Here is a 12,594-nt window from a genome sequence, read left to right as displayed (position 1 = left end):
ACAGGGCGTGAGGTTTACTGTGTGGGGAGGAAATGTCACTGTTTGTGCTTGGGTTAGGGTGTGTTGGCAGGAAAGGTGGCGAGTTATTTAATAGTCATGAGGACATGACTTTTATTTGGTAGGGGGAGAGTGTAAAGGGGGTTTCTTCTTTTTCTTTGTTACTGCGTATGTTAATCAAAATGGCTTCTTTGTTTTGTTAAAAGTAGGAATGCTTCTTTGTTGCGAGAGAGTGCTGGAAGCTTGTTTGGGTTAAAATTTACTGATAACGAGAATTGTACTCCTTTGTAAACCAATTGGGATTAATGTTGTTCTTTCTTCTGAGTCTGTAAACTATTGTTGGCGGGCTTTTGGGGAGATCGGCGCAAGAGGGTGAGAGAGAGAGGACGCGATGCTGTAAACTGGGCGAGGAACGGACCCCAAGCGGGGATCCAAGGTCAGGAGGTACCCCGAGGAGAGGAGACGAAGATAGATGTGCTTGGTTGACCACCTTGGGTGGTCCTGAGCTGCGAGTCGAGGAGTTCAGATGGGATCGAATGGTGGCCAGAAGACTTCGGTAATTGAGCTCCAACAGTTGTGCACGAAGTGGTTTGGACTTTGATAAGTTTGGCGCCTTTTCTTTATTTTCTTTTCCTTCATATATACTGTATGGTTATTAATCACTTAGCATTCACACAAGCTGATTACCCAGTTTGGCGGGGCTGAAGGCTGCTCCCCCTAGATGAGAACGAGCTGAGCAAGCCTGAGGTGACCCAGGGGGTTACATTCTCGTTAGGCACAAATGAATATGATTCAGGGTTACCTATTCCACTGTTTATTCTTGTAAAAACTCAGGGTTTGCAAATCTAGATAAATGCTAATCTACACAATTAATGCAGTTTACAAAGATGCTAATTTGTACCTGTGTTACCTGCACATGCTAATTGAAATTCATTGATTGATAGCCCTAATTTACACCAATGATTCCTACCCTCCCAGTCATATGCAAGTCTAAATACACAAAAAACAGCAAATCTCTCAGCACTGATGATAAGAAACTATTGATTAACTTTTTTTTTGGGTGGGGGGATCCTTAATTTCTGGTCTTGCTTTACATTTAAAACTTCAATTTGGATATTTTGTTTCTTATGTGTTCCAAAATATAAGTTACTTAGTAAGGCTTGCCAGGGAACATTTGTGATTGGAAATACAGTACATATTTACTCCAAAAAGATAAAGATTCTTTCTCAGTTCATTCCTGGGTACTCCCACAAAAGTGCTGATATTTAGTAGTATAGTGCTTTTAAATTGAAATTTATAACATTGTACCATTAAAACTTGTTTCAAGTTTACAATCCAGTTTCCTATATTATTTTCTATTAAAGTAGCATTAAAATACCATAAACGAGAGAAAATCTGCAGATGCTGGAAATCCAAGCAACACACACATACAAAATGCTGGAGGAACTCAGCAGGCCAGGCAGCATCTATGGAAAAAAGTACAATGGACATTTTAGGCCGAGACCCTTCCCTAGTCCTGAGAGAAGCCTGGCCCGTGGGGTCTCTCCAGCATTTTGTGTGTGTTGCTTAAAATACCGATACATTTTCAAAACCATTATGTTTTCATGCAAATTGCAGTATCAAAAATGATTTTACAGTATTTTTGTATTTTGCGTAAGACTTCCACTTTTTAAAAAAGTGGAAATATAGCGAATATATCAAACGTACATGTTAAATTTTGAGTAAAATTGCCTCAGCTTGACATCAATACTGTATTGGGATTGGTCTGTTATTGTCAGAAGTACCAATATATTGTGAAAAGCTTGTCTTACATACTGTTCATAGAGCTCTGGTTAGTGCATTGAAACAAAACAAGGAACCAACTCTGCATGGCAACAATCCGCTTCTTCCACTTCCTCTTCAATCCTCGTGAAGGGTCTCAGCCCAAAACATTGACTGTTCATACTCCTCCATAGATACTACCTGACCTGCTGAGTTCCTCCAGCACTTGTGTGTGTTGCTCTGGATTTCCAGCATCTGCAGAATATCTTGTGTGTATGAGAGACTACAGATGACTCCTAACTTCTAACACCACTAACAAGAAAGCTCACCAACACATTGGCTTCCTCAGGAGCCCAAAGAAATTTGACACATCTGTATCTATTCTTATTTATTTTTATTGATGCACCATTGAAAGCATCCTCTCTCACTGCATCACAGTTTGGTACAGCAGACTAGGCAAACATGTAACCCCAAAGTGCAGGTTTTAACTCAGTGCGCACTGACTGACTGCCTCAAGTCTGCTGCCTGATCCCAGGACCTGAGGCTGCCCCACATCAATTGATGCCCTTCCATCACCTGTCCACATCGCTGGCCTTCGAACACGGAGCAGAGATCTGACCTCCAACTCCTCCACATCCCTGTCACTAAACCCTAATCTGCCCCTCAACTCCCGTCTGTTCCCAAAACCATCACTAGGGCCTTTATTTGCTGCTGATGTTTTGTTGCTTGTGTTCTGTATTGTTCCACTAAACATAGTGGGCATGCTGACTCCAGAATGTACAGCAACATTTGTGGGCTGCCCCCAGCAAGGGTGGGGGGAGGGGGAGAAGGGGTAACGGGGGCCATTACCGGAAGTCTGAGAAATTGATGTTCATGCTACTTGCGATATTCACCATTCTCATTCTATTCCTTCCACTGTCAAGACTGTTCTCATCACATCTCTTGCCAACAGTTAAATTCAAACAGCTTTATATTCATAACAGTATACAACTTCAAAATCCTTTCAACAGCAAGAAGTTGAAGCACTTAAATATGATATGACAGAAATAGTTAAGCTGATACATTCACCAGTTACTGATCTATTTGTACCATAAATACTGTTAAAATAATCACTCTGGCACAGAAATAAAAATCATTTTGCAGAAGGTAATCTATGTTGAATAATTTTTTAGAGAAAAATTTTGATCTATCCTATCCATTATTTCCATTCCTTTTCCTCAATTTTGTGTATAACTTAAACTCTTCCTAATTTATACTGCATATGTCACAGCTTGGATTACTTAAACTGTGGGTTAAAGAATCTTTTGCTTCTTGCTCTGCTCACGCAATATACATTATCTCTTATAGCAGGCCATATTGGATCAGACTCCTGATCACACTGACTCAGATCACAAGTCCCTTAAACATGCTGGTCAGCCATCAGATTCGCATTTTATTTAATGCCATTTCTTTACTGCCAAAATGCTCCTGTGATCAGAATGGTAGGTTTCCATCATAATCACTTACTTCTAATTTCCGCCTGTGAAGTACTGCCATCTTGTGCAGAAGTCACTATACAAATGCCAGCTGTTACAGTTCATCTTCATTTTTCAGGAGCACACTGTAACTGATCCATAGCTGGAGCATTATAATTCTTATTAGCAACCTTCTGGAAGTTTCCTGTTAAGTGTGGATACTGGCACTGACACTGACACTGAAACACATGTCCAGAGTTGTCACCGTAGATCTTGCGGTCCACATAAATGGCTAAACTGACAGAATGTCCTAATGTCGCTCTACAAAATGGACAACTTCTAAAGGAGAGAAAAAAACATAATTAGTCTCTATCTTTGATTCCCTGCTCCCCCATTTTACAGCCGTCTACAGCACGATTTTCTGGATTTGACAATCTTTTAAAAAAATATTGCCCTGTAGCGGTGTGCTACACGCAGCGCTGAAATAACGACACGTAGTCGATGAGCTGCAGTTGCAAAAGAGATTTATTCGAACTTCGCGGCCTCGCTTTAAAGCCTTCCTAATCCCGCCCTCCCCGGGCGGGAATGCTCTAGGGGGCGCGTATTCACAGTCCCGTCCCGCGCGCGGGCTTTTCCCCTTGCTGGTGAAGCAGACTTGGCGCCCTTTTTGGGACTGGCCTCAATGCCGGCGCGCGCCGATTTGTGAGCCGGTTCGAGTGCGCTGGGAAGTGGGTCGCCACATAACACCCCACCCCCCAGAACCGGCGATACACCCCCCAATGTCCACAGTCTGGGCCGGACTCTGTTTGGGAGGTCTGCCTCTGCGCTGCGGTGCCGAAATCTCGACCTGCTGCGTCACGTCCACATGGGCCGGTTTGAGTCGGTCCACCATGAAAACCTCCTCTCTCCCCCCAATGTCCAGCACGAAGGTGGACCCATTGTTTCTGATCACCGTAAATGGCCCCTCGTAGAGCCACTGTAGCGGTGCCTGATGTCCGCCCCGTCATACAGAAACGAACTTACAGTTTAGCAGGTCTTTGGGTACGCAGGTCAGGTTCTGCCCATGCTGCAAAGTGGGTATGGGGGCCAGGTTACCGAGCCTCTCACGTAGTCTGCCCAGGACTGCTGCGGGTTCTTCCTCTTGCCCCCTTGGGGCTGGTATGAACTCCCCTGGGACGACCAGGGGTGCGCCGTACACCAACTCGGCCAACGAGGTGTGCAGATCTTCTTTGGGCGCCGTGTGGATTCCGAGCAGGACCCAGGGAAGCTCATCCACCCAGTTAGGTCCTCTCAGGCGGGCCATGAGAGCCGACTTCAGGTGACGATGGAAACGCTCCACCAGTCCGTTCGACTGTGGGTGGTAAGCAGTTGTGTGGTGCAGCTGTGTCCCCAAAAGGCTGGCCATAGCTGACCACAGGCTGGAGGTGAACTGGGCGCCTCTGTCAGAGGTAATGTGGGCTGGTACACCAAAGCGAGATACCCAGGTGGCGATCAGTGCCCGGGCGCAAGATTTGGAGGTGGTATCGGTGAGCGGGACCGCCTCTGGCCATCTTGTGAACCGGTCCACGATAGTGAGAAGATGCTGCGCTCCGCGCAACACTGGCAGGGGGCCCACGATATCCACATGAATATGGTCGAAACGCCGGTGGGTGGGGTGGAACTGCTGCGGCAGAGCTTTGGTGTGCCGCTGCACCTTGGCTGTTTGGCACTGCATGTACGTTTTGGCCCATTCACTGACTTGCTTGCGGAGTCTGTGCCAAACGAACCTACTGGAGACCATCCAGACGGTTGTCCTGATGGAGGGGTGCGCTAAGTTATGAATGGAGTTGAAAACGCGCCGCCGCCAGGCTGCCGGGACGACGGGGTGGGGTTGGCCGGTGGTGACGTCACAGAGCAGGGTCCTCTCTCCTGGGCCTACGGGGAGGTCCTGGAGCTGCAAACCGGAGACTGCGGTTCTGTAACTTGGGATCTCCTCGTCTGCCTGCTGCGCCTCCGCCAATGCTTCATAGTTCACCCCTTGGGACAGGGCTTGAATGGTAGGGCGAGAGACAGCGTCCGCCACAACACTGTCCTTCCCCGAGACATGCCAGACATCCGTCGTGTATTCAGAGATATAGGACAGATGTCGCTGCTGGTGGGACGACCAGGGATCGGACACCTTCGTGAACGCAAAGGTAAGCGGTTTGTGGTCCGTGAACGCGGTGAAGGGCCTACCTTCCAAGAAGTACCTGAAATGCCGGATTGCCAAGTATAGCGCCAACAGTTCCCGGTCGAAAGCACTGTATTTGAGCTCGGGTGGTCGCAGGTGTTTGCTGAAAAACGCCAGGGGTTGCCAGCGACCCTTGATGAGTTGTTCCAGCACCCCACCGACTGCCGTGTTAGATGCGTCCACTGTGAGGGCGGTAGGGACGTCCATTCTGGGGTGCACTAGCATCGTGGCGTTAGCCAAGGTTTCTTTCGTTTTAATGAAAGCGGCAGCAGACTCCTCGTCCCAGGGAATGTCCTTGCCCTTACCCGACATCAGGGCAAACAGGGGGCGCATGACTCAGGCAGCTGAAGGGAGGAAGCGGTGGTAGAAATTTACCATACCCACGAATTCCTGAAGGCCTTTGATTGTGCTGGGTCGGGGGAAATGGCGGACTGCGTCTACCTTAGCAGGCAGAGGGGTTGCCCCATCTTTAGTAATCCTGTGGCCCAGGAAGTCGATGGTGTCGAGCCCGAATTGGCATTTGGCCAGGTTGATTGTCAGGCTGTATTCACTCAGTCGGGCGTAGAGTTGACGGAGGTGGGACAGATGCTCCTGATGATTGCTGCTGGCTATGAGGATGTCGTCCAAATAGATGAAAGCAAAGTCCAGGTCACGTCCCACCACATCAATTAACCGCTGAAACGTCTGTGCGGCATTCTTTAGGCCGAACGGCATGCGGAGGAACTCGAAAAGGCCGAAAGGGGTGATGAGTGCCGTTTTGGGGATGTCGTCCGGATGCATTGGGATTTGATGACATCCCCGGACAAGGTCCACCTTGGAGAAGATCCGTGCGCCATGCAGGTTTGCTGCAAAATCCTGTATGTGCGGCACAGGGTAGCGGTCCGGTGTTGTAGACTCGTTCAGCCTGCGGTAGTCGCCGCATGGTCTCCAGCCCCCTGATGCTTTGGGCACCATGTGCAGGGGGGAGGCCCATGGGCTATCGGACCGCCGTATGATCCCCAATTCCTCCATCCTCTTGAACTCCTCCTTCGCCAGTTGGAGCTTGTCCGGAGGAAGCCTTCGAGCACGGGCGTGGAGGGGTGGTCCCTGTGTCGGGATGTGGTGCTATACGCCGTGTCTGGGCATGGCTGCTGTGAACTGCGGTGCCAGAACCGATGGGAAATCCGCCAGGACTCTGGTGAAGTCATTGTCGGACAGGGTGATGGGGTCTAGGTGTGGGGCCGGCAACTGGGCTTCACCCAGGGAGAACGTTTGAAAGGTCTCGGCCTGGACCAGTCTCTTCCTTGGTAGGTCGACCAGTAGGCTGTGAGCCCGCAAAAAACCAGCGCCCAGGAGCGGTTGGGCTACGGCGGCCAGTGTGAAGTCCCACGTGAACTGGCTGGAGCCAAACTGTAGCCGCACCATACAGGTGCCGTAGGTCCTTACTGTGCTGCCGTTCACGGCCCTCAGGGTGGGACCCGGTGCCCTGTTGCGGGTGTCATAGCTCGTTGGAGGTAAGACGCTGATCTCGGCTCCGGTGTCGACCAAAAAACGGCTTCCTGACCGCTTGTCCCACACATACAGGAGGCTATCCCGATGGCCAGCCGCTGTAGCCATCAGCGGCGGCTGGCCTTGGCGTTTCCCGGGAACTTGCAGGGCGAGCTACAGCGGCGGGCTTCTGTGCCCCACCGCTGGTGGTAGAAGCACCATTGTTCGTTGGTCTCCTCACCCCTGCCTCTGGGGTTAGCGGGCTCTGCTGCCGGGCCTGGTCTGGTCTGCTGCTGGGAGCGTGGCCTGGTGATCTGTGCGACGGACGCCCCACTCTCCTTCTTGGCTTTCCACAGCAAGTCCGCCCGGGCTGCCACCTTCCAGGGGTCGCTGAAATCCACGTCGGACAGCAGCAGGCGTATGTCCTCAGGCAGCTGCTCCAGGAATGCCTGCTCAAACATGAGGCAGGGCTTGTGTCCTCCGGCCAGGGACAGCATCTCGTTCATCAAAGCCAATGGCAGTCTGTCTCCCAAACCATCCAGGTGCAGTAAGCAGGCAGCTCGCTCGCGCCGTGAGAGACCGAAAGTCCTTATGAGCAGGGCTTTGAATTCCGTGTATTTGCCGTCCGCTGGGGGAGACTGTATGAACTCCTCAACCTGGACCGCTGTTTCCTGGTCGAGGGAGCTCACCACGTAGTAGTAACGTGTGTCCTCCGAGGTTATCTGCCGAATGTGAAATTGGGCTTCTGCTTGCTGGAACCATAGGTGAGGTCGCAGCGTCCAGAAGCTTGGCAGTTTTAACGAAACTGCATGAACAGGTGCAGCGTCGTTTATCTTTGGCGCAAATATCGTTTGGGCCGTCGGGGTCACCAATTGTAGCGGTGTGCTACACGCAGCGCTGAAATAACGACAAGTAGTCGATGAGCTGCAGTTGCAAAAGAGATTTATTCGAACTTCGCGGCCTCGCTTTAAAGCCTTCCTGATCCCGCCCTCCCCCGGCGGGAATGCTGTAGGGGGCGCGTATTCACAGTCCCGTCCCATGCGCGGGCTTTTCCCCTTACTGGTGAAGCAGACTTGGCGCCCTTTTTGGGACTGGCCTCAATGCCGGCGCGCGCCAATTTGTGAGCCGGTTCGAGTGCACTGGGAAGTGGGTCGCCACAGCCCCATGAAATATTCTGAAGATGTTCCTTCCACTTCATACATCAGGAAAGGGGGCATCCACACAACTCTAGTCACTAGATTTTGTGAGGGTTCATTTCAAGATTAATGGCTAATTCTATATCTTTACCATGGCCTTAAGAATCAGACCAATTTTGAGAAAGTTCCTAGCAACATGGTGGAGCTGACGGCAGTGCTAGATGAATTAAAGTTACTTTGCTCTGAGTTTGGATCCAAACTGGATAGTATAGATGACCACCTGGGTAAGATGGTCAGCTCTGTCGTTGCCTTGGAAAACAATACATCAGACGTGAAGTGAAATGTTGTTTCTAATACTGTGCAGATGGTAGAGGCTGAAAACCAAATAATAGCAGCAGAGGAGCACGTGGGAAAGAACAAGGCCGAAATAACCAACGCCGTGAAACAAAGCGCCTACCTGAAATCCAAGACTGAAGACCTGGAGAATCGGAGTTGAAGGAAAAACTTGCAGTTGTTCGGCCTCCAGAAGAGCGCTGAAGGAAACCAACCACTGCTGGAATTCATACAAAACATATGCCACCACGCTGGCTGGAGCTGGACACCAACAGATCCTTCATCCTAGAAAGAGTTCACTGAACTCTAACACTGCCGAAACCAAACCAGAACAGAGCGGTTCTCATTCGGTTTCTGAAATTTCAAGATCGGGAGTTCGTTTTCCGTTCCATTAAACAGCATAATATTATGTATGAGGGCAACAAGCTTTTCTTCGCTCAAGACCTATCAGCTGAGACCATGCGACAGCGAAACGAGGTTAACAGGGTCAGAAGAGAGTTCATCAAAAAAGGAACTTTTCATGGATTTCAACATAATCCATGCAGGATGAGAGTCCTCCACAATGGGAAAATATGCCCGCTTTTATCACCAGAAGAGGCGGAAGATTTCCATCAAGGACAAGCCTGAGAGGTCTGATTAAGGCAGTAGTGAGATTTGTTTACTTCCATACCCATGAGAATCAGATGATACTGATTGCTTAACAGGTATAAGCTACATTGAATCCCAGAAGACATCTTTTTTCTCTCTCTTCCTTTATTTTTCTTTTACTACAACTGCCACTTTAGCCTCTTTTATTCTATTCTTGAAAAGATACGGTATTTAAGAGGTTGTTTATACCGCCAGAATAGCTTTATTTTGCCTATTTTTATTGTTTACAACATTTTTGTTTGTTGAAACTTTAATTCTATTGGGATGGGACTCCATAGACCTGAATGAACATTTGTAATAGGCAATACTGGCATACAGTTCAGCGGCTACTTTGACTGTATTTCTACGCTAAATGGGTCTGAGTATATAATGTTCTAAGATATAATAAGGTGCATAGTTGATGGACACCACTAGTTGCCTATGGAGTTAGGTTCGCATAGTTTTGTTGCTCCTCCGTTGAGTGGATCAGCACAACTCTACAGTTCTTTGTTTTGAGTAATCCCTTACTCAAGTAATTCAAGAGTTCAAATGTTTATATGTGTAAATGTATGTGTTTTTTTGTTTTTCTGTATGTATGTTGTGCACCCAACACAGCAGTAATATTTCTTACTCCTTTTCCTGGTTTAATTGACATAGAGCCATAGAACATTACAGTACAGAAACAGGCCTTTTGGCCCTTCTTGGCTGTGCCAAACCATTTTTCTGCCTAGTCCCACTGACCTGCACCTGGACTATATCCCTCCATACACCTCTCATCCATGTACCTGTCCAAGTTTTTCTTAAATGTTAAAAGTGAGCCCGCATTTACCTCTTCATCTGCAACTCATTCCACACTCACCATTCTCTGTGTGAAGAAGCACCCCCCCCCCCAATGTTCACTTTAAACTTTTCCCCCTTCACCCTTAACCCATGTCCTCTGGTTTTTTTCTCCCCTAGCCTCAGTGGAAAAACCCTGCTTGCATTCACTCTATCTATACCCAGCATAATTTTATATACCTCTATCAAATCTCCCCTCATTCTTCTACGCTCCAGGGAATAAATGTACTATATATGGAACAGACGGAACACTCAGAATATCTTTAATATAAAAGTCACAAGCTGGAATGTTAGGGGACTAAAGAAGTTAACCAAACTGAAACAGGTTATGAGTAGGACCAAACAGCTTAAGTCCAAAATAATTATTCTTCAAGAAACTCATCTGACAGTTTCAGATATTAAACTGGTACAGAATAGATGGCCTGGCCAAGTAATATATGCAACAACTATGCTAGAGGTGCACTTATTCTTATTCATAGAATGATACCATTTCAAATTATGATAACAACCCAAGACTCAGCCGGAAAGTATGTTATTGTGCAAGGTAATATCCTCTCTTTCACATTAAACCTAATAAGTATATATGGCCCAAGTGAAGACAATCCTAAATTTTTTGAAGATTTCTTCCTTACTTTGTCCACTTTACTAGGCTTTTATATCATTGGAGGAGACTTTAATTGCGCTTTAAACCCAGTAACGGATCGCTCTACAGGCTGTGCTACCTATAAGGCACAACTAGAAAATTACTAAAAAAATACATTGTGGATATTGTTACATACCCTGTGGGTATCTTGTGACTTGTCTTATGACCATGATGTAATTGACTATCTGGTGAGCATAATGTTATGGTCTTGTGATGGTGGGGTGATGTAATTTCCCTCTAGTGTGAGGTCACATGATGTAATTTTCCTGCCAGTGAGAGGTCATGTGATGGCCTGTTCCAACAGATATAAATGGGAAAGCCTGCTGTGACGCAGAAGTTTTTTGTGTTGAGACGTCATTTAAGTCGTCAGTTACTCAGTTATGCTATGTATTTGGTTTCATGATGCAGTTTTGTTTTAAAGCGGAGTTTTACTTTCTATTGTAAGTTGTGATGGCAGTTTTTAAAATTACTGCCAGTTATGTTTGATTTATCTTCGATTTAATTTTAAAGTTTAATTATTGGAGAGTGAAGAATTTACCCAAGTATGGAAACCTGAAGGATTGAGTAAAGTTGGTGTCGTCGGCAGTAAATCAGGGTCGACCTTACTGAATCTTTGCTCAAAGAGATAGTAACCTGCATCCGAGATAATCCCTACTATAAGAGCAGAAAGGATTGGGGTAGTGTTATTCACCAAGGAAACGGTCCATTCCTTTAAGTCATTTTTATTTCTTTCATCGTAAGTTCTTCGGGCAAGGCATATTTCGGCTGGGATCAGCAGTAATGTCACGTCGTCGAGGAATTTATTACTTCAGGAAAGTCTTTCCTAATTAACTGTGTAAATCATTTAGACTTTCGCATTTATTGCTTTAAGAACTGTGCTCACATTTTTCACTTTAAGAACTGTTCGAGTTGCCGTATAGCAGTTAACTTCCAGTTAAGTTAGTCGTTTGTTTACTTTTCATTTGTTGTTGAGCTGAGTTTAAATAATTGTTTAATTTGTTTATAAAAAAACCTGTCTCAATTCTATATTCATTGTTGCTGTACCATAACAATATAAATTTGGTTTAAGTATGAAGAGAACAAATTCCTGGCAAAATAGATTACTCTTGCCATTCAAGTACATGTCAATCGCATTCTAGTATTGATTATTTTCTTGTCTCAAGAGAGCTCTTAACAAAGATTAAAAGTTGCTGGTATGACAACATAGTAATAAGCAACCACGCTGCTATTTCATTAAGTATTCATATACAGAAATTTATTCACAGTCCCCCTAACTGGTGATTTCAGGTGAGAAGGCTACAAAACCCAGACTTTGTTAAAATTTGTGAGAACTAAGATGGATAGTTATTTTGAGTTAAATGCAGATCAAACTAGTACCAGTACGAGATGGGAGGCGTACAAGGCATATATTAGAGGAGAGATCATCAGTTATACAAGCTCCAAGTCCAAACAACAAAAAATGGAGATGGAAACTTTGGAAAAACAAATTAAATCTTTAGAGATAGAACTAACTAAAAGGGATGATACAACAAAACAAAAAGATCTGCTAATTTTGAGAGCCAAATATAATAAATTATCTGCTGATAAAGCTGCAAAAAAGTTTAATGTGGCTGAAGCAATCTTATTATGATCAAGGAGAAAAAGCTGGGAAACTTTTGGCATGGAGAATTTAAAAAATACAGTCCGATAGAGCAATTAACAGTATAACAATCTCTTCAGGAAGCCTAGCAGTAGACCAACTGGAAATTAATAACAGTTTTAGAGAATTTTATGAAAATTTATAGAGATCAGAATGCCCCCAAGCCTCAGAAGAACAGGACATATTTCTTGATCAGTTTCAATTCCAGACATTGACAGAAGATGCAAAAAAGGAGTTAGCCTTCCTCTTGACTAGGGTTTTTTTTTTCTTTTCTTCTTTTCGGTCCCTTGCTTTCAGCTCCCTTTTTTTTTCTGGTAGTAGGCATTATTATCCTCTGTTACTAAGTGTATTCACAGTCTGGGAGTTTGACTGTCCGGACTTATACTCTTTATACTGTGTGGTGGTTGGTCTGGAGTTGTTTTTTTCTTGTGTTGTGGGGCTTGGGGAGGACACTAAGCTCACTTGTCTTTAATTTAGGTGCTTTTTTGTTA

At 46.0% G+C, this 12,594-nt stretch overlaps 1 protein-coding gene across 6 annotated transcripts in view; it reads right to left on the bottom strand.

Annotated features, from left to right (window-relative positions):
• dagla (diacylglycerol lipase, alpha) overlaps positions 1-12,594 on the bottom strand; it is a 350,361-nt gene that overhangs the window by 237,524 nt on the left and 100,243 nt on the right. The window contains exon 1 of one of the 6 annotated variants that reach the window (XM_073049362.1): positions 3,265-3,286. The exons of the other annotated variants lie outside the window; for them this stretch is intronic. The gene's annotated coding sequence lies outside the window, so the exon portion shown is untranslated. Of the gene's footprint in view, positions 1-3,264; positions 3,287-12,594 lie in introns of those variants that run through there. 6 annotated transcript variants of the gene reach the window in all.

Source organism: Hemitrygon akajei, chromosome 6, assembly GCF_048418815.1.
Source record: "Hemitrygon akajei chromosome 6, sHemAka1.3, whole genome shotgun sequence".
In the NCBI taxonomy this organism is placed as follows: domain Eukaryota; kingdom Metazoa; phylum Chordata; class Chondrichthyes; order Myliobatiformes; family Dasyatidae; genus Hemitrygon; species Hemitrygon akajei.
This window is presented reverse-complemented; position numbering and strand designations above follow the sequence as displayed.